This window comes from Halichoerus grypus, chromosome 2 (genome assembly GCF_964656455.1).
Source record: "Halichoerus grypus chromosome 2, mHalGry1.hap1.1, whole genome shotgun sequence".
NCBI lineage: Eukaryota > Metazoa > Chordata > Mammalia > Carnivora > Phocidae > Halichoerus > Halichoerus grypus.
The window spans coordinates 128,744,536-128,766,794 of NC_135713.1; the positions used below are offsets into that span (position 1 = coordinate 128,744,536).

General features: G+C 38.1%; 1 long non-coding RNA gene across 1 annotated transcript in view; it reads left to right on the top strand.

The window, feature by feature from the left end:
* The window catches only part of LOC118533318 (uncharacterized), a 34,668-nt gene extending 23,267 nt beyond the window's left edge, over nucleotides 1–11,401 (top strand). Inside the window, exons 3-4 of the long non-coding RNA XR_004916185.2 lie at nucleotides 3,993–4,091; nucleotides 7,989–11,401. This is a non-coding gene — a long non-coding RNA (uncharacterized LOC118533318). The remainder of the gene's footprint in view (nucleotides 1–3,992; nucleotides 4,092–7,988) is intronic.
* Nucleotides 11,402–22,259: the final 10,858 nt, after the last annotated feature.

Here is a 22,259-nt window from a genome sequence, read left to right on the forward strand (position 1 = left end):
TATATCTGAGGCTCGTTTTGATAATGACTTTCTATCTTCAGACTGTGTTTATTCTTGACTTTTCAAATGCCTTGTAATTTTTGTTGGAAGCCAGACATATCGTACAGATTCTGAGAGACATTTATCTTATGCTTGGAGATGGGTACACTTTTCCTTCTCCTGCATCTTTAGCGTGAAGGCTTGTGTTAATCGAGTTAAACACGGGGTGGGGTTTGAAGTCTGGTGTTACAATTTTACCCTCCGTGCCCCAGAGGCTTCATATTCCTTTAGCGATACCTCATGTTTCGGTGTGCGCTAGTTTACCAGGGAGCGCTTCTCGATGTCTGTGTGCTGAGAAGCTGTTTCTCACAGTTCTCCCACCTGTGTCTTACTGAGTGTTTGCTCCCTCCGTGGGGAAGTGGGAGAGGAGGGGCATCCTCTGACGTTCTGAGTAAGCCTCGGTCTTGGCAGCCTCTATGAATTGGTGGAGCATGGCCTTCACAATTGCCCCTGTCCCTCTTCTACCTGTAGTGCTGGCCTAGCAAGTATTCTTACCCTGCCCCCAGGTAGAGCTTTTTTCTTTTTCCTATTCTCTTCTGCTAGTTGAAATGAGTTTCCAGTGTAGTAAGGTGAGAACTATTCTTGCTCTTTCCCCTGCAAATTAAGCTTCTGTGCTCTAAGAAAGACTGGGGGTGAGGAGTGGGGGTGGCATGGGAGGGTCTGGTTGTGATTCCTGACATTGCCTGTTGTTCCTTTCTCCCAGCTGACATGACTAGGAAGCATTCTCAAGAGTCCCCTCAGTCTTTCCTTTGAACATCTGCTGAGATTCAAGGAGGAAAAGGTGCAGCCCCCTGGAGCTACAAACTCTGACACTAGCCCACATTTTAGCTGAATCTTCCTTCAAGGCTATATGGCATCTGATGATCTATGCCCCAGGGAAGCAAATACCTTTTTTGCAGTAAGGTTGGTTGAATGGAATGGAATGTGAGATCACATGCCAGTGGATCCATCATTCCATAAAACTTTAATTAGCCGTGCTAGCTGGCACCCTATGAGTAGGAAAGGCAAACCCAAATTCTGCATATTTATCTATTCTTTGGAGAACAAGTTGCTGGCCTTTCCAGAATGAAAGGGGTTAAATATAGTTCATGGCACCAACTGACCAGTTGGTCTTCTCAAAGATTGGTGCCAAAATGGCGGATGATTGTTGGTATTTACTGTTGGCCATTTGGACCTTTTTCACTGGCTTTAAGTAGATCAGCTAGTAAGAGCAAATGCTGTTGGGCATGTAGCCTCCACCTCGGCCAATAGGACCACGTTATTCACATGCCCAATGTAGCAGCACTAGAGTGACCAATGAGAGAGATGAGCTGATGTCCCTGGCTGGGTTATTTTTAAATCTGGCCTCTTCTATGAGGAATGTTTTCTTGTGAACATCAACATACAACAATATTCGCACCCCACGCCCACTCTCTTGTGTCTATTTGTATGCTTCTACCTCATATTTCCTCGTACTTCTGTCTAATCTTTCCCTTTCTTTTCCTTCCAGGCCCCTGTCAACCATCCAAAGCACTGATCACTACCAATTAATCTTTTTTTTAAAAGATTTTATTTATTTATTTGAGAGAGCGCACGAGCAAGAGAGCACAAGCAGGGGGAACAGCAGAGGAAGAGGGAGAAGCAGGCTCCCCGCTGAGCAGGGAGCCCGATGCGGGACTCGATCCCAGGACCCTGGTATCATGACCTGAGCTGAAGGCAGATGCTTAATGACTGAGCCACCCAGGCGCCCCCCAATTAATTAATCGTAATATATTATATATTCTAAATTTAGGCCTCTTTTCTTTTAACACAGTGCAGATAGCCAGATTCATAATCTGAAGATCTACTAATTAGAAGGGTTTTCTCTACTGTCAACCAATGTTGCAGGCCACCCCTGAGTTAGGTGGTAAATCCACCATCAATTTTGTACCTATATACTGAGTTACTTAGGCATGATCTGAGGGATAGATGCTGCCACAACTGGTGTGGTGCCTTGGGGATTAGGTACCTTCTCATGCAGCTTGCTTGCGCTCCCTGGCATTGCTTATGCCTGATCCTGGATGTTTCCCTTTCAAGTTATGATGAATTACTAATGGGCATGCCCAACTTATGAGATTCACCAACATGTGGGTCTGACAGGATCTAGCTTATGATGGGCACTTGTGGCCACATCCTCACTTAACAGCCCATAGTCAGGTGCTCCAACTCTACCAAAGCCCACTAACATGCCAGTGGTTGTTTCTCAAAACAAGAGTTTCCATTGCAGATGGCATATGCACCAGGACCCCCAAACTCTTCACTGAGATTCTCCCAGTGGGACTTGCCATAAGCCCTAGACAGCCCCTTTCACACTACTGCTACCTCCAGCACCACAAAGGTCTAGTGGATCAAATGGCCCAAGCTTGGACCTGCTGCAGAGGCCATTCCTTCTCCAGAAAGGAACCCAGCCCTGCTGACCTTTTGATTTTGCCCCAGTGAAACTTGTATAGGACTTCCAACCTAACAGAACTCTAAAACAATAAACTGTGTTGTTATAACCCACTAATTTGTGGTAATCTGTCCTGGCATCAATAGAAAACTAATGCAACGTACAGAGAAGTCAAAAACAGTAATTAAAATGTTAGTTCAACTATTTAGGACAACCACAAGCTATGATAGGAAAAATAAGAGTGTGAGTTGGGAGAGAGGGTACTAATCCATGTTCTTTTTAAAACTATCCATAGGGTGCTTGGGTGGTTCAGTCGGTTGAGCGCCTGCCTTTAGCTCACGTAATGATCCCAGAGTCCCAGGATCAAGTCCTGCCACAGGCTCCTTGCTCAGTGGGAAGTCTGCTTCTTCCTCTGACCTTCCCCCATCTTGTGCTTTCTTTCTTTCACTCTCTCTCAAATAAATAGATGGAATCTTAAAAAAAAAAAACTACCTATAGAACATTAGGAAAATAGTTCATGGATAGTGGGGACGGTGAAAACAATTGGGTTTATCATACAGATTTGACTAGAGTATTTAGAGAGTTGAGGTATAATATTTTGGAGAATGTAAATACTGATGGATTTGCATTAAATACATAATAGGAAGAGATTCTGATTAGAAACAGTATCATTCTTAGTAATGGAACAGACAACTTAAATACAACCAGCTATACACGGTTTTTTCCTAGTTCATGCTGAAAAAAAAATAGGAAGAGGTAAGCATTAAATTCCTTTCTTTCCAAGGCTGGTTTCGAGCAGACTACTATTTTATTTCTTCTGACTATTATATTCCATTTAGTTAATATTAAATAACAAACCTGAAGCAAACATGTTTTATTTATGAATAATAGGCAAGCCAAATGTCACGTGGCAAATTACCTTGCTACAATGACAACCTCCAAGTACAGCACCAAGGAAGTTATCCCAGAGGACACAGAACAGCAAGGCTCACAGACTAAATTCAAACACTGAGATCATAGTTAGAAGGCACAATGAGGAACAAGGGAAAACAGAGCAAGCTAACGCACATTGAACAGTGCATAAGTGGGTGCAAGGACCTTACTACCCGAATCCTGGGGTGTGCCATATTCATATGCCCTGCCTTTCTCTCTCCTACCTCTGCTTTCCCTGCTGATGAGGTGAGGACTGGTATCAGAGTTTAGCAAGAGGGCCCACAGGTAGAAGGTATCCTGGACCAATGACACAAACTTCCTTTATCAGAGAATCACAGGGACAAGTGTGCTTGGTCAGAGCTGGAACTTATCAATTAGCCTTCCAAATGGCTTGGATTTTATTTGTATTTCTTGGGCAGAGGAGATATGGGCCAGAATGACTGTCGCCAGTGGGCGACCAAATTAAGCACTCATGAATATTGAGTGCTTCATATGTTTCATGTATATTTACAGCATTCTCAGTATGTAGTGTATCACAAATATTTTGTACCTGGGGCCTCGTGAATATTAGATAATTGTTTTTGCTTGTTCTTTCTCCTTTCTTTTTCTTTAGTGAGTTAGAAATTATATGCAAAACTGCACATATTTAATGTGTACAAGTCGACGAGTATGGACACGGGCATACACCCTTAAAACCATCACCACAATCCAGGTAAGAGACCTAGGTGTCATCTCTAAAAAGTTTTCTTGTACTTCTTTCACTGCTGTTGTTATAAGAACATTTAACATGAGATCTACCCTCTTAACAAATTTTAAAGTGTACAATATAGTCCTGTAACTATAGGTGCTATATGGTACAACAGATCTCCAGAATTTATTCATCCTACATAAATGAAACTTTATGCTCATTGAAGAACAACTCCCATTCCTTCCTCCCCTCAGATCCTGGCAAATACCCTTCTTTTTCTGCTTCTATGATTTTGACTCTTTTAGATACCTCCTATAAGGGCAATCATGTAGTATTTGTCCTTCTGTGACCAACTTAGTTCACTCAGAACAATGTCCTTCAGGTTCATCCATGTTGTTACAAATGGATCACAAGTGTTGGTAAGGATATGGGGAAATTGGAGCCCTTATACACTGGTGACAGGGATTTAAAATGTTGCAGCCACTATGAAAAACAGCATGGAGGTTCCTCAAAAATTAAAAATAGAACTACCATATGATCCAGCAATTCCACTTCTGAGTATTTACCTGAAGGAAACAAAAACGTTAACTCAAAGAGATATATGCACCCCCATATTCACTACAGCATTATTTACAATAGCCAAAATATGGCAACACACCAACGTCCACTGACAGCTGAATAGATAAAGAAAATCTGATATATCCATACATTGGAATACTGTCCACTCCTTTCTATGTTTAGGATTACTAGGCTACTAAGTACTTATCAACATTGAACACAGCCTAGGAATTGTGCCTACGTCTAACAAAATCTTTGCTTACAAGCTACCTATTTATACTTTATCTGTGTTTTACAAACTGTGGACCTATTCACATTTCATAATAAAATTCAATATTCTGAAAAGTAAATGTGCACTACACCAAGCCACAGAATTTCCTTTCGTGTAAGGTGACATGCAGTGTTTTAAGAGTGCCTGGTTAAATATGAATACATTATAATTGGTCTGTAACATAGGAGCAGTCCATCAAAGCCTGGAAAAAGCTGCACAAGAATCAGAGACTTCCTTTCTCTTGGTAAACTGAACTGTAGAGTCAGAGGCATTTTCTTGGTAGTGGGAACAGAGAGCTAAAGAGAGGAAAAGAGACCATAAATGGCTGAGCACAGACAGAAACAGGATCCACGTGTAAGCACAAGCTGAGGAGAACTTCACGGGAAAGAGTGAGTGATTAGTCTGGCAGAGGGAACAGAAACCAAAGGTGAAGATACATGTGATAAAGAGATAGAAATGTAGTGGGTAAATATTAACAAGATGGATATTGGTAAGCTTCTTATTCAAAGGGGACAGTTAGTAGGGTCCCTTTGGATTTTGAAAAACTGGCCAGTTCCCAAATTTTCTGAGGTCTAACTCCTCTGACAGTGGTAATTTTCAAGATACCTAGCTTGGGAGCTTTGTCTACACTCACATGAGATATAGCCCAGGGATTAAGATTCCTGTTGTCTAGTTTGTACATTCACTATAATGGAATGGACTTAATTTTTTTCAAGATGTACCCGTATAATGACCTGAATGTCTTCTCAGGAGGAATTATCTCAACTTTATTGACTATAGAGTATTATTACAATGTATCAAATAATTCACACATAAATGTTTAAAGGACACCAAGCAATACTTGGTACATAGACATTTTTTTTTTCTTCAAGGTTAATGTAAACATCAACATAAATAAAGCTACTGTCGTACTTCCTTGCATTCTTCAGTACATCTAGCATATGGTGGTGATATTAGGAAACTGACATAAATGATAATGCTAGAGCTTGGTAAAGAATTGGTTTTGGAAAGGATATCTGCCATTTGGAAAATAAATGGCAAGTGTACCATCATTCCCTCTTCCCATTCTATGGTTGACATTATTAATTAATCAGGGTTTTGTTTCTCCCCAAATCCAGATAAGTTCGTAGTTAGACCTCTTCACAGCATTATATTTCAGGTCTCATTACTAACAGATCTAAGCCAGCACCCACAATTAAAGCTCTTTGCCATCAGCGTGTTATTTCTTCCTTTGGACGTTTGCCTTCCGTGCTGGCTGTTTTCTCCAAGTGATTAATGTAACCTCATTAAGTTAATGAATCTGGTACTTTAGCATTTCTTCAAGGATAAAAGAACTAAAATTATTGGCTATGTACTACTCCGTACGCTAATACATTTTCTTAATTTATTAAAGGTGTTTATAAAAACTTAAGCATGATTTAGAAGATCTCAATCTCTAAATAAGTACCAACCCTTAGGCATTACTAAAGAAGAAAGGGAACCAAGAAAGCTTAAAAGAATTTATAGATAGCAATGTCAAAATTAAAAACTTTTAAAGACCAAACTCACCTCAAAGAAATAAAGACACTGGGAAAAACATTTGCAACATATGCAATATCCCAAGATGATTGATACATTAGTAAATAGAGTATTCCTATAAATAAATAAGAAAGTCCCTTGAATGACTGTTTATGAGGTGTTATTAGGAGCACAAAAGTGAGGCCACACGCTGAAATACGTTTTCCCCTACTTGTATACTAGAATAAGTCCATATATGTGCAGGGGTTTTTTTTGTTTGTTTGTTTGTTTTGTTTTTTTTAGCCTTAAGAATTCCCCTTTAAAGTGATAGTACACTTAAGAAAAAAGATGATTTTAATATGCATGAGCTGGAATTGGTTGGGAACAAAAATGTGACAATTTCCATCTTCAGAGCCAGGTAGAAATGGGGAATAATTATGCAAGACCTATGTAACTTTTAAGTACTCTTCAAATATTTTTGTACTGATTTGTTTATTCCAAATGTCATAAGATCACATATGAGTCTAGGCAGTATTAACCAATGGCTTATACCATCAGGCAGATGTGGATGATGGAAGTACACACCACTATGTAGTACTGTCTTCCCCCAAGCAAATGGTAACATGAATGTGGCCAAGATTCTGAATCTAATTAGAAATGTACAGGATAAATAAGGGTCAGTGGAACATAGTAAACCGCACCAAGAGAATGCAATCTACGAAATACACACTGTGGGAAACTGTACGTGATAAGCAACCTGTTTCTTCAGCGAGAAAAACTGGAGTGAGGGAGGGTGAGAGGAAGAGAGACTCTATAGATTAAAAATAGAACAAAATAATAAAACCAAAAAAAAGTATGAGGCATATCAACCAATCACAATTTATGCACTTTAGTTGGATCCTAATCTGAAAACAAATTATTAAAAAAATATGACAACTCAAGAAAGTGAACCCTGATGTGTTCTTTGATGAGGATGAAAGTTTGTAGGTATGTTAATAATACCTGTGATGACCAATTGTACTGCCTTTTCCAGGACTGGGAGGTGTTTTTTATTTTATTTTATTTAGATTTTATTTACTTGACAGAGAAAGAGAGAGAGATAGTACAAGCAGGGGGAACAGCAGAGAGAAAGGGAGAGGGAGAAGCAGACTCTCCAAAGAGCAGGAAGCCTGACGCAGGGCTCTATCCCAGGACCCCGGGATCACAACCCCAGCCGAAGGTAGACGCTTAACCGCCTGAGCCACCCAGGCCCCAGGATTGAGAGGTTTTTTGAGACTTGGAACTTCCAGTGCTAAAACCAAGAATGTCATGCACAAACAGTGATTTCCATCAAAACTAACTGGGATAGGAGTTATGACATTGGTGGGGCTAGAAATAAACTCAGTAGGCTTTTGGAGGAGAACTGTTCAAGTGTAGTATATGTTTGAAAATGGCCAATATTTTAAAAAAGTCACATGGACCAATATTGCTAGTATGTGGAAAGATGGAATGGATTTTACCAATATTCAGAAATTTCATGAAAGCATTATATCTGGATTTCTTTCTTTCTTTCTTTCGTTCTTTCTTTCTTTCACCAGTTTTTTGTTGTTGTTTAGTTTTTTTAGGTAGGCTCCACTCCCAACGTGGAGCCCAACATGGGGCTTGAACTCACAACGCTGAGATCAACACCTGAGCTGAGACCAAGAGTCCAACGCTTAACCTAATGAGCCACCCAGGCGCCCCTGGATTTTTTTCAAAACAGACAGAAAATGAGTATGAAACATACTATCATCCAAGATAATGCAATGCTAACTTTGCCAGTAAACTTGATTCTTGCATGTAATAAAATGAAATAGGCTGGTGATGACTTCTGAAAGTCCATCTATCATTGTAAAGTTTCTTGTGTTACAGTATTGCTAACAGACAGTATTTACTGAGTGCCAAGGCCCTGTGAGATCTCCTGACATAGTCCAAGTATGCAAATTAACCATGAGGAAGCAAGAGATTCTGTGTTTTTATAGAGCTCACAGGAGGAAGCACTCACTGATCCACATGTGTATCTGAGTATGTGATAATTGTATGCATTTATCCGAAATTTAACAAGATCTATACATCCACTAATATTGGAAATGGATGTTTGTAGGTGAATTTGACTGAAAGGGATAGCTTGAAAATTTTCACAGAATATGAGAATTTGTGGGAGTCTATTTCTAAACACTGCATGTATACCTTTGATGTGTGCTTCTTTTCTTTTTATCCAGTTCTCAGAGTACAAGTGATGAATTGTATAGTTTACTTCTTTTCCTAACAATATTGAATCAACAATGAAAAAAATGAAGTTATTGTAAAATAGCTTTTATAATCAAATCAGTGGCTTAGTGATTTATGTGGATCATGTTCCAAATAGGATAGTCTAGCATCAAAGTCCAAATTTCTTAGTGGAAGAAAATTAATTAATCTACCAGCCATCCTTCATTCAAATTGTGTGACGAATATCCTCTTTGCTCTGTTTCTCTCTTAGAATGGAGAAAGATTCCATTATTCTTGGCAGAGTAAAAGAAAAAGAAAAACAGTATTACAGAATTATGTTTTTCAAATGCATTTATTCATAAAACTGGGATGTGGAAGCTTGCAGAACAGGTTTTATAAGACCACATGAGTTGTGAGAGCATTTGCCATGTTACACACTGTAGGTGCTGTGTCTTTAAGCTGTTCTTCAGAGGCAAAGCCATCCAGTGCCCGAAATGGCACCAGAAAAGTTTGAAAACATCAAGGAGTGACAGAGCGATGGAGCATAAAAGTACCGGTTCTTATAGTCATCCTGAAAAATGGGCCAAGTCCCACGAGCTTCAGATTCATACAACCCTAGACAGTCTCTTTCTGTGAAGCATGGGCAAGGTGCTGTGGCAAGTTGCTTTCTGGGGGCTTCTCACTTTGTTGAATGAGGACATCCAAAAAGAAAAGGAAAGCTGAACCACGGAAGACTAAAGAGCCCCCGACCAATTTACTTGTTCTCAGAATATGCCCTGCTTTAAGTTCCTGCTTTTTATTGTGACTTCTTCTGCATTCTTTCTTAATCCCCCTCAGTTACTTGTCTAACCTGACCTACCCTTCTGTCAAAAGCCAGCCTAACTGTTTCTCCTGAAAAGAGTCTGATGAGATTCCCTCAAGCAGTAATTACCTCTCCTTCCCAGATATTTTCACAGGGCTCTCCAGAGACCTTTGTTATGGCATGTGTTACAGATTGCTTAAATCCATTATTTCTTATACGTGTGTATCTTCCACTGAAGTGGAAGTGACCTTTTTTTTTTAATTATAATATTTACAACAGTTCTAATACCACAGAATATATTTTAATAACATTGGTGGAACTGAAATAATATATGGGAATTGGTTGCTTGCGTTAGGGTCTCATTAGAAAAAAAACAGAGCTGGTAGACTATGCCTCAAAGTTTGTTGAGCACACACACATGCAAAGGAAAATGAGCAAATAAAATATATACCTGAGCTATTGATTTAGTTTACTTATCTTTTACTCATTCTACATTGAAGCTGCAAATTTTAGAACTCAGCTAATTAAAATGACTGATTCGTGGGTTACATATTTTCTTTTTGGAACGTGATATAAAAGTTATGGAAGTAACTACTCAGATGTAAAGTTTAAGTTAAGAAACCCAAGTTTCGAACATATCTTTGTCATTTGTTTAAACTTTAACTCAACATTATCAAAATGTTTACCGAATGTGCCAGGGTTATAAATGCAGTCAAATGTCAAAGTTTGTATTTTGCTCTCATCCCTTTTATTTCCATATAGGAAAAATGCTGTTTAAAAAGCCTTTCAGTTTACATTTCTAAACGATTTCAGAATTTTAAAGACTAGTTAGATAAATTGCTTTTAAACTATAAAACTTTGCATTCCAGACCAGAAACAATTGTCAATACATCTGCTTTATGATAAAAGGATGGAGTTATATCAAGATCAAATTACGTTACCCTTTTCAAAACTGCTAACAAGAGGGTAATTACTATGTTTCTGTCATTTTCTTTCTCTATCCTGCCTCTTTGTTTCTTTACTTTCTTGCTCTCTGTCTCCCAGGTCAGCAAATGAAATAAACACAATTTTGTGACTGCCTTCCTGAATCAATTTAAACCTTTCCTGGGAATCAAAAGCATGAAACAAAAAGCCTGGCAAAAAGTATTTCACTTAACTACTGAATCATTTTATATTTATGTGTATTACATTTCTAAATTATATTTGAAAAATCTATCATTTCTCCTGTATGTCACAAGTTCTTGTTGGTAGAGAGAGGCCAATGTAGACAGATAATTTTTTAAACAGTTTTAATGAGACATAATTCATATACTATAAAATTCACTCATCTAAAGTGTAAAGCATAAGTAAAGTATACGTTTTCAGTTTATTCACAGAAATATACAACTATCACCATAATCTAATTTTAGAACATTTTCATCACCCCTAAAAGCAACCCTGTACCCAAATAGCTTTCTCTTCCATTCTCTCTTCCAGCCCCCAGTAACTACTAACCTACATTTTGTCTCTATAGATTTTCATATTTTGGACATCTCCTATAAACAAATAATATAATATGCAGTGTCTTAGGACTGTTTTTTTCACTTTCTATAGAGTTGACAAGATTCAGCCCTATTGTAGCATACATCAGTACTTCATTTCTTTTTTTGACCAAATAACATTTGTTGTCTGGATACACCATGCTTGTTTAACCAGTCATCCTTTGATATGAGTTGTGTCCATCCTTTGATGATTATGAATAATCATTAGTGTATGGGTTTTTGTTTGGGCATATGTTTTATTTCTTGGGGGCAGCCAGATTATTTGGGGAATTTTACAAGAGTGTTCATGATTATAACTCTAGTTTGTCAGGAATGGTATAAAGAACCTGTTCACAGAGAAACATTGTGAAACTTGACTCCTTTTTTTTGTACACAGCTAGATTTAGATGTCATATATAAAATGTGAAATTCTGTGTAGACAGAACATTCAGTGTTATAGTGGTAGTACCATGACCGGTTTTATCGTTAACAAAAGAGTAGAGTTCAAAAATAATGAGAAAGAACAAAGCAGGCAAATTAAATTACAACCTACTTCCCTTTTTTCATGGGCACTGACTTGGAGATACCGCTAGAGGGTCTGAAATAACAAAGTTCTCATGATATTGGTTGAATTGTATCTCCAAAATATGAATGTCATGAATTAATTAATTTATAATAAACAATAAAGAAAAAAGAAAGAAACAAAGTCAGAAACAGAATAGGGCTTATTCAGATTTAAAAATTAATATGTGAAGGGACATGATCCAGAGTTAACCTAAGAGACACCTGTGGTCACAGCTCAAGAACTCAGTTACGTTTGCGGGCACCTGGGGGGCTCAGTTGGTTGAGGGTCTGACTCTTGATTTTGGCTCAGGTCATGATCTCAGAGTCCTGAGATCGAGCCCCTTGTCCATACTCCCTCTCTCCGCTTTGCGGGGAATCTGCTTGGGATTCTTTCCCTCTGCCCCTACAGCTGCTCACACTCTCTCTCTCTCTTTCTCTCTCAAATGAATAAATAAATCTTAAAAAAAAAAAAGAAAAAAGAACTCAGTTACATCTGGAGCCCTGGTATCAGTTTAGCCATGACCACTAGGACAATGGCTGAGCCCTTCATGCCTCTGAGCTGCAGTTCCTTTCAAAATGAAAACACTGGATTGGAAAATTATGAATTAGTCAGGTGGTATCCACACCCAATGGCTTTAGAGCGAGGTGTTTAAAATTTCCGAACCAATATCCGAACTATTAAGAGGGTCCAAACAGATAGTTCTGTTCCCCACTTGACTCCCCCAAATTCTCTCCCCTTCTCCAGAGCTAGATCATTTACATATTTATACAGTTGGTTTGTGTGAATCTCAACATAGATCCAGAGACTGTTACAACTGGAATCTCAGTAATCATTGGGCCAGTGATGCAACACTCTCATTTTACTGGTTATAAAAACCAGGTATGACTTGTGCAAGGACACATCCCAGCAACTGGGGACCCAAACCTGGCCAGGGCACCTGGCTCTTCCAACTCCATCGTGACACTTTTCCAAAGGATTCCTGGGAGTCCACTGATCCAAACTGTATCTGCAACTGTCACCACCACACAGAGAGGACAACTATAGTTGCTTTTTTAAACAGAAACAAAATAGCATTGACTTACTACCTCTTAAAAACAATAAGCTGCTGACAGACACTAAGGTTTTAAGTAAAGGTTATCCCTTGCTAAATTCTTCCTTTTTTCAAACACCTGGAACATCAATCAATGCATCATTCTGAATGAAAGAATGGACTCTTTTTTAAATCACTCATATCGTGCAGGGAGGTTGATGTAAAAATCTACCAATGATTTTTTTTCCTTCTTAGAAACCCTCAGCTATATGTCCTTTATTGATGCCACTGCTATTGAAGAAAAGAGCATTTACAAATTACTTGGCTTTGAGTAGTCACCTTCCGATTGATTGTTCTCTGCAGGGTCACACTGTGTTTCTCCTTCATAACAACTTCCGCCATCTGTAATGATCAGAGTTACTGATGTGTTCCTTTTTTATCTGTTATGTTTATAATCTGCCTTCTTAAGCTAAAATGCTCATTCTTTGGGTGACAGGAATTCTGCTTGCCTTGTTCACTGAGGTGTCCGCAGTGCTTAGCATAATGCCTGGTTCTTGGGTCAATACCCTTTGCTGAGTGAAAGATAGTAATACTTATATCAACAAAGAGTCTGCACAGGAGAGAGTGAGGAGCTCCATAGTTTTCTGCATTCCCGCGAACATCTGAATATGTGTAGACATGAAGATTGACATCTAGATATTTCAGATGTTTCTAGGTCAGCCTAGGGGCAAACGAGTTACATTCTTGTTACTAATTTCTGTACATAAAGATGACTTTATTGACTTACAACTAATTATTAATAGTGTGAATTATTAAAGTATTAAAATATTAAAGTATAACTTCAGGGGCGCCTGGGTGGCTTAGTCATTAAGCGTCTGCCTTCGGCTCAGGTCATGATCCCAGGGTCCTGGGATCCAGCCCCGCATCAGGGCTCCACAGGAAGCCTGCTTCTCCCTCTCCCGCTCCCCCCCTGCTTGTGTTCCTGCTCTTGCTATCTCTCTCTCTGTGTCAAATAAATAAATAAAATCTTTTTTAAAAAAAGTATAACTTTAATGCCTAATGAATGAAGCATATCTTTATTTAAAGGCATAGGTCAAAGAATGTAACTCTGGAATTAGGCCTATATTCAAATTTAGGTCTGCCAATTCTAGTCTACATCATCTTGGGCAAGTAAATCCATCTCACTGAATCTCTGGACTTTAGAAATATAGATATTAGAGATAATATTTTCTACAAGTTCCTGGTACAGTATGAAAATATTCAACCTGTCACAAATGTCTTCATTTATTGCAAGAATTAAGCTTTAATAATGCAACAAAATTATTGATCATCAGCACTAAATACAATAGGTGTCTAACAGATGTATTTATTTTTATTATTACTGATCCATGGCAACCTCAAAGATTCACACTATATAATCAAAAAGTGATCATGCCAACCTGGTCACGCTGTGATCATATGGCTTCAGTGTGAGCAGCACTGAGATTTTTAAATTAGTCTTTATCTGCCCTATGGGCAAGGACTCCCTGTGGACAGACAGGACCTCGGCAGTGTTATCATCTCTTGCCAACCTTTGTCCAGGCCAGCAGAGTGGGTTTCAAAGTAATGCAGCCATGATGATAAACGCCTGGCTTTGTTACAGAATTCTATTATCAGCCTTCCTGGTTTGTGTTTTGCCAAATACAGCATTAAAAGTAAGAGATGTAGTGAGTTCCCCGTCACAGAACATGTTCAAACAGTAAACTGGAAGAGGACAATGTGGACAAGATTCAGTCTTTGCTGCTTTGTTTTTAAACTCAAAGCACATTAGGGGTAACATTTGGAGGGTCACAAGTGCTCTGCAGTCATTGCTGATAGGTGTTTCACTTTGTGTTGGAAGTCGTCATAATATCGCTAATTGATTCCTAGGTGCGGCATGTGTTAAGGAAATCCTAATCAGAATCACAGACGGCTCCTCTAAGACTAAGGATTCTGTTATCTCTGACTACTCTTGGCACTGAAAAATTTCCAACGAAGTTTATAATGCAGTATCTTGCCAGATTCTCTGAAGGAGAATCTTTTGAAGTACTTTCGGTCTTCTAAGGACCGGCTGATCCTTCACTAAGGCGCGTGCCGACAGACTGCTCTGTTACTCTTGTGTGCTCTCTCACTAACCCCACGGTGAGGCTTTGATTTTCTCCTGCTAGATAAGGTCAAGAGTCAGTTTGTCCAGGATGCTAGAGAACCCTACGTTCTGGTGATAATTTTCAGTTTCCTGTTTTCTGTCAGCCTTAACAGCCCACTCACCTTTTATACATTTATTCCTAGGCAACAAATTGAACACCTATTATGGGTCACAGTTCTTCACTATAGACTCTGGAGACTGTTAGTGTGGTAGGAAAATGATAAATACTCACAATATATGTGATATGTAGCAGGAGGCTGAGAAACCTAAATACTAAGAGTGAGGTGTCAAGGAAGTCATTTCTCGTGGCCTGGGCAACAGACAGTCACCAAAGCTTCATTGAAGAAGTGAAAACCTAGCAGGAATTCTTCATGTGGGGATGAGGGCCAAGAGCTCAACTGTCACTGAGGCCCAAACCCACAAGCTTCCTGCGGAGGCAAACAGATCAAGAACTTGGGCACACCGAGTTGAGTGCTGCAATCAGCTAGTAAAACTGGTTAAAGAATTTTGCAAGCTGGTTGATAAACAGCCATTATTAAGTATCACATGATATAAAGTTATGATCAAATAAATTATGTTAAAAACAGAGATAATACTCAAACCTTATAACTTCCCAGTTATTTTAATGCAACTCTTATGAATGCTTTTGAGATTATTTATGTCCATTGCATATGAATGGTAGAAATACTAAATAATCCTGTTGCTACTGTACATCTCTCTCTGACCCTCATACGGTGACATCATGTTGGTAGCTTGAATTTGGCCATGGTCGGAGCATTTATGGCAGGAAAAATCAGCAAACACTACCAATTGAGTTTTTACTTACTGTTTTATTGATCGTCTGGGCCTAAGAAAGTGATGGAGGATATGTTTATGCGGATTGCTCTTAAAATATGTTGTAGTAATAGCTGTTACATTGTAAATAGAGCAAAAAAGTTGAGTAAAGATACTTCCAGTATTACAAAACTATTTACTGATTAAGCCAAGTTGCTTATGTCATTGACTGGCAAGTGAAGTTCCAACATATGCCATCATTGTTCACGTTCATCTTAATCACAAATGTAAATAAAAATATCATTAACATTCACATCAGAACTAAAGCTGTTTATCAACTGCAATCAGAGCTTGGCTCCAGATATAACAACAGTTCAGCAAAAATCAACAAAATCTGCCTATTAGAATCAATTGGCTATTTTGAATGTATAAAAGTATTGCATGTTTATTTTATTTGTAAACTGTATGCTGTGCATGTATATGATGTACGCTTTACATCACTGAAATATACTGAACTTATGTTTATATATATACATGCACACACAAGTATATGTATATATATGTGTGTATATTATACACATACCCTTTTTCCCCTCACGGAGAGCAGGCTGTTAAACACTTACAGACTTAGTACTGTGCATACGTGTTATTGCACCTAGTATGCCAGGCAGAAAGCTCAGCGAAAGTTAAGGGAACCATTTAACAATTTAAGAAAGGAGATACATGACTATCTACAATTTCGCAAACTCCATTTAACTGAAGTAAGGAATGAAGACAAGAAAAAATTTAGAAGACAACTCATTTCGTTCAGGTAAATAAATATTGAGGACCTTAGGTTAAATCAGAAAAAAAGGAAGAGACGGATCCGAGAGACACATTCCAGTTAGAGTTGTAAGAACATGGTGGCTGATTAACTGTGAAACAGGGACAACAGGAAGACCACCTCAGGTGTGCAGTTCTGAAGAAGAGTGGACAGCAAAGTAATTAAGTAGATTAAGTAATAATTTAAAAACCATAGACACATGCACACAAACACACACACATACACACACACTCACAATTTTTGGGAAAGGATTTAAGAGCTTAGTTTAGGACCCAGTTTGAAATACTTAAGATATTTAAACAGAATTACCCGGCTCACAGTTGATGATAAGGGTCTGAATGACAGGAAATGGATCTGGCTTGGGCTAGAAATTTTGGAGGCTTGGAAATTAGAGGGTGGGAAAAGACATGAGTTATGGAGGGAGGCATGAAAGAGAAGATGAGAATACATACCAGGGTACCTGGCTGGCTCAGTCAGTAGAGCATGTGACTCTTGACCTTGGAGTCATGAGTTCAAGTCCCACATTGGGTGTAGAGCTTATTGAAGAAAGGAAGAAAGGAAGAAAGAAAGATGGATGGAAGGAAGGAAGGAAAGAAGAAAGAAAGAAAGAAAGAAAGAAAGAAAGAAAGAAAGAAAGAAAGAAAGGAAGGAAGAAAGAAAGAAAGAAAAAGAGAGAGGGAGGGAGGAAGGAAGGAATAGAGGAAGGGAGGGAGGGAGAATATATACCACAAAAAGGAAAGAAGACAAGATTCAAACTTGGGAACCACCCATATTTAATGGTGAGATGAGGAAGGGGCTCGAAAATGGAGATGAAAAAGAATGAATACGTGAAGAGAATCAGGAGAGAGTGGTGCCTCAGAAATGAAAGTTTGATCTGCCTGGTGATGGGTATTAAAGAGGGCACGTTCTGCATGGAGCACTGGGTGTTATGCACAAACAATGAATCATGGAACACTACATCAAAAACTAATGATGTAATGTATGGTGATTAACATAACATAATAAAAGAAAAGAAAAGAAAAAAAAAGAAATGAAAGTTTGAAAAAGTTGTAACCACAGGTATCAGTGGAGTGCAGAGTCAAAAAAAAAATCCAAAAAACAAAACCAGTTTCACTGAGCACAGTGGGCCGACGTTAGATTACCTGCTGTGCCAACTCTAGTAGGATTCTGTTTCAGTTATCAATTGCTGCATAACAAACTACCTCCAAAATTAGAAGCTTAACACAACTAGTTTATTATTTCTCATGATTCTGAGGTTTGGTTGTGTAAAACCTGACAGTTCTGCTCTACATGGAGTCTACTGGAAAGTCCAAGATGACCTCCCTCACAGGAGGCTGCTGCAATGGCTGGGAGCCCTCTGGGTATCCCTCTCTCCCTTTGGAGTCTCTCATGCTCTAGGGACAGTTGGTCTTCTTTAAATGGCAGCCAGTTTCCAAGATAGCAAAATGGGAACTTATAGGGTCTCTTAAGGTCTGTCACAAGATCACTTCTGCCATTTTCTATTGGTCAGAGTAAATTGCAAGTCTAGCCTAGGTTCAGTGGTTGAGACCGTACACCTCACTGATTGGTGGAAGGAGTGGCATGCTGAACAGGGATAGGAGAAATTGTTGGTGACCATCTTTGTTGACACTCCATGTGTTCTTGTTTTGTGCAAGTTGAGTATTTTTAAGTCTTGGCGCCCCCTCCTTATTGTAGTCCAGGCAGCTCCAGGATTAATACGATGCTCCATTTACATACAAGAGAAACAAAGTGAGTGTGTGTATCTAAGATCCACAAATGAGCTCCTACCCAAGTGCAGGTCTTACGAATCACAGAAATGAATACCAATGGCTAGTGGCAAGATCTGGATTAGGATGTGGGAAAGGGGCCAAGGAAGAATGAACACACCAGAGACCCTCATCTATATAAAGCTGCAGAAATGCAAACAGAGCTTACTAACTTTCCCACCTAGGAGTCTGGGTACGAATGTCCTAACAGCCTCATTCCATTTCTTTGCTTCAGCACCCAGACATCTTTGGATCACTTGTGGCCACGAGGTATCAAATAACTGAAAAGGGGAGAGGAGACTTTTTGTATTGACAACAGGCTCTTTGTCCACACTGAATGTGGACAGCAATACCTTAATATGCACAGAAATACTGTAAACAGGACCTTTCGCAAGCCAAGCTTTCAGGACATATGTTGGCCTCGTTATATATCTCTCTGCCATATCACATAGGCTAGTGGATGAGCCTTCATGCTGACCATGCATACACAGATGACTAGAATTTTGTGTTTTGTTCATGAATTTCTAAAGTAAAGTAAGCTCTGAATATCTAGATAGGTAAATTGAATCACTGTTTTATTCTCCATTTTCGGCTTTCAAATGTGCCCACATGGGCTGATTTTATTATTTTATTATTTAGCATCATTTCTTAGGAGTAACAAATTTCCCTAACAATAAAACAAGTCCATAACACGAACGATTTGTACACGTAAGTACTGCATGATATATGAATGCAAACAGGCTGAAAGTCGTGATAAAATTCCAGACCCATAATTATAGTGGTTTAATTGTAGAGTCCATTTGGTGAAGTCCTTAATTATCATAGTTGGATATAGTCTAGCTGGCTGTGAAATCTTGAGCTACTCAGTTTAGGATTATGTTAGGACTAACAAATTTTTACACACACACAAAAATCACTTTTTATATATGATACAAACAAATCAATATTCATGTGTAAATTCATAACCCTGAATTTTATGAAAAGAGAGTAAGGACTGGCTTTGGTCTAATCTATTCTGGCTGGATGTGAAACTGTGAGCTAGTAATTTAACTGCATTGGAATGCATTTTTACAATTTTCCATTGTTAAAAAAAGTGAATAGAAATAGATTATTCCAGTGGTCCTTCCCCAGCTCTAAAATTCTACCATTCCTTGGTTCTGAAAATGATTTAGAAGTAACCAAACAAAAAAAACAATACAATTTCTAAGAACAACTTAATCTTTCTACAGTACACACAGCTAATTCATTTTATATGCCTCAGAGGATCAAAATGTCAGCATTAGAAGATTAGAATCTCATCTCCAACTAAGTCCCAATGAATCTTCCCCAAGACATCTCACTTTTCGACACAGGAATATTAAGGGCAAAAATCACTATCTAACCTTTCACATGAAGAAGATGAAAAATCATGACTTTTCAGAGGAACTGTTTCTACCACAGTCACACTTCACCTGCTTAAAAAGTCAGACTGTTCTAGATTTTAAAAGTACACAGGTGCTCACTACATTTAGCTTGATTTTCATTTGTTACAAAGACTTTAATTCTACTCTCATTGATGCTGATGGCTTTTGCCATCTTTTGACTACTACCAACATAATTTTTTTAATGAAGTTGTGTAGAACAAAAAAGGGGAGCTTGGATACTGACAAAAGAAAGCAAGGAACTGGCCATGGAAAGAAGGAGGCCTTCTGTTGGAGAGGCTCCAAATCTGAACCCATCTGTTTAGGGTGGCATGGAGATGAATAGCATCAATAGACTCTAGAGCATGAAGAACTGAGTTTGAATCCCAGCCACACTACTTATTAACTTCGCGTTCTTGGGAGAATTTCTTCATAACTCTAAACCTGTTTCTTTTTGGAATAATATTAGCAGCAGTACCATAGGCAGTTATTAGTGGGAAAATAGATCGAAGGAGCCTAGCTCTGAGCTTGACATATAGCTCATGCTCAAGTATTTGCTGTTGTTGTTATTCTAAGTACTACTACAACTATCATCAACATCACCAAAGCTAGGATCCAATTGATCTTTCCTTAAAAAGTCAAGTATCAATGAAATAATCATGAATGCTAATGATGTAATATTTATATACATCTGACTGTCATTATAAAAATCATTACTTTTATTTTTTATTATTTTATTTTAGTGTGATGCCAACATTTAACAGGAGATCTACTCTACTAACAAATGTGACTACTTCAGATACATCATATAAGTGGAATTATGCAGTAATTGTCTTATTGTGACTGGTTTATTTCGCTTCACATACAATCCTCAAGTTTTATCCCTGTTGTTGCACTTTGCAGAATTTCCTTCTCTTTAAAGGTGGCATAGTATTCCACTATGTGTATAGACCACATTTTCTTTATCCGTCCATCGTCAGTGGACACTGAGGTTGTTTCCACATGTTGGCTACTGTGAACAGTGCTGCAACAAATATAAGAAGACTAATATCTCTTCGAGATGCTGACTTTAGTTCTTTCGGATCATTACCCAAAAGTGGGTTTGCTAGATCATGGAGTAAAAATATAGGCCACGCACTGCCAAAATAATGCCTAAAACTAACCCAGGATTTTGACTCAGAATATATAAACAACATTTGTAGATCAATAAAAACAATTATCAAATAGAAGTGATTGAAAAACATCAATAGGTATTTCACAGAATCAATGCAAATGAATCACAAGCCTGTGTAAAGAAGCTTAGCCATATGCCTATCAGAGAAAGGAACTTAAATCTATAATAAAAGTCAATTTTATATTTAACAATTTAATGGTAATGAAAGTTAAATTAAAACCTATCAATATGGGGCACCTGGGTGGGGCTCAATTGGGTAAGACTCCGACTCTTGATTTTTGTTCAAGTCGTGATCACAGGGTCATGAGATCAAGCCCCACATTGTGTTGGGTGTGGAGCCTGCTTAAGATTCTCTCTCTCCCTCTCCCTTTGTCCCTGTCCCCATGCCACACCCCACCCCCATGCTCTCGTGCATTCATGCTCTCTCTCTCTAAAAAAAAACCAAACAAACACCAATCAATACTATGTATGTCCTACTATGAACGGGATTGTGACTGACATACTTATGTTTGTTGGTTGGTTGGTTGGTTGGTTGGTTGGTTTTGGCAATTCTAATAAAGATGAACATGCACATTGGCAGTTATTCATTGAGGTTGACAGGAAAGCTACCTACTAGAACTCAAAGGAAATATCTCCTAATGTGAGCAATGAAAACATATATTTTAATATTATTATCCAATAAACTGAACTGACTCATTTTACTCGATTTTATCTCTACCATATATCACAAAAATATTCAAAAAGGAAACAAAACAAAAAATAAAAATAAAAATCATTACTATTCACATGTTTGCCTATGGATGTGAAATTGAGCAAAGATATCAGGGTTAACCATTTACTTTCTAGGAATTAAAAAGATAAATCACTACAAATATTTGTGACCCCAGCTATACCAGTAAGTCGAGGTTTTAATTTTATGTGCAATCAGAAAGGACTAGTGAATGAGGTGTGTGTTAACAGCAGTACATGGGAGGAATCACCACGGTGGTTTTCTTTAGTAAAGGAAATTCTCTTGGAGAGATTAGACAAGTACTCATTCTGTAATTAAATTTTCTGGTCACTAATGCAATATATGATTCTTGTGAACATTTTTAATATAGAGAAGCATACAGTCAAATATTACCAAAAAATCAACTATCCAGAGATTATTGCTATTACTATCTTTTTCTAGATGGTTTCTATTTCCATCTTTTATTTTTATAGTCTTTCTCTGCAAAATTGGTATATATATACTGTATTTAAAATACTGTCATATCATAACATAAACACTGTCTGGCATAACAATTTATCAAAATTAATATGCTTGATTATTTAATGGTGGATATATACAGCTAATATTTTATTATGAATAACATTCTGAAAAAAAGCTCTTATGGATTTAATTATATGCCTAACTGACTGTTTCTCTAGAAAAATTCTCTTAATGGGAATTGTTGGGACAGAGTTGAACCTATTTAAGGCTGTTGATAATCTATGACAGGACTATTTGGAAGTTTCTTCGAATTATTAGAACAATTTGGGGATGGAAAGGGTCTTCTAGATTACTCCAGCTCATATTTACCTTTTCTTCCTCTGAATGTCATACCAACTGCTACATAAGCATATAGAGTATTGTCTGT